This window comes from Penaeus monodon, chromosome 21, assembly GCF_015228065.2.
Source record: "Penaeus monodon isolate SGIC_2016 chromosome 21, NSTDA_Pmon_1, whole genome shotgun sequence".
NCBI lineage: Eukaryota > Metazoa > Arthropoda > Malacostraca > Decapoda > Penaeidae > Penaeus > Penaeus monodon.
The window spans coordinates 19,394,097-19,394,726 of record NC_051406.1 but is presented as its reverse complement, the minus strand read 5'-3'; the positions used below and the strand labels follow the sequence as shown (position 1 = coordinate 19,394,726).

The 630-nt window shown below is 33.3% G+C and overlaps 1 pseudogene; it reads right to left on the bottom strand.

Annotated features, from left to right (window-relative positions):
* Positions 1–630, bottom strand: part of LOC119586597 — a 17,773-nt pseudogene that overhangs the window by 12,781 nt on the left and 4,362 nt on the right.

Here is a 630-nt window from a genome sequence, read left to right as displayed (position 1 = left end):
GTCACCATTCCTTACAATCAACTTGTGAATCTACCACTTAACCAAAAATTTTAACCAATCCTAAAAAATCTCTGATTATGCTTCTAAATCTCAGCTTTGTGATCATAGTTATTTTCTTACTCCTAGTGTCTATACCTTGTTCGGACGTCCCCTTGTTTATATTCTTATTCCTCATTTATACTGTACTTCTTTTGAACAATCAAGTTAAACAGCTACTAGTATTAGAAAATATTAAAGACTTGGGGAAACTACTATATAGAATAACTAAGCTACAGATCAAGAAGGACACCAGATAACAACAATAACAACAATAAAGTGTACCCTTCTATAAACAGGGAGTTTTGCAATAACAACTTACACACACCTGTGAGAGGTTAGAGAGGACTGTGTTTACCAAATCTGAGCTAGAAGGAAAAGGACATTATCTAACTAATCTCCTAAATTAACTTTAACAGGATTTTCCAAAGAATAACACACAAGTTCATAGTATTCTTGATTGACAAATTATCAAAAGCATTATAATGGTGAAGCACTGGGAAAAACAAAAGGCTGTTTCCAAATGTAACTTGGTTCATAAACTTCTTGGTACATAAACTATCAACCTATTGGATCTGGGTGACTCACAGTTCA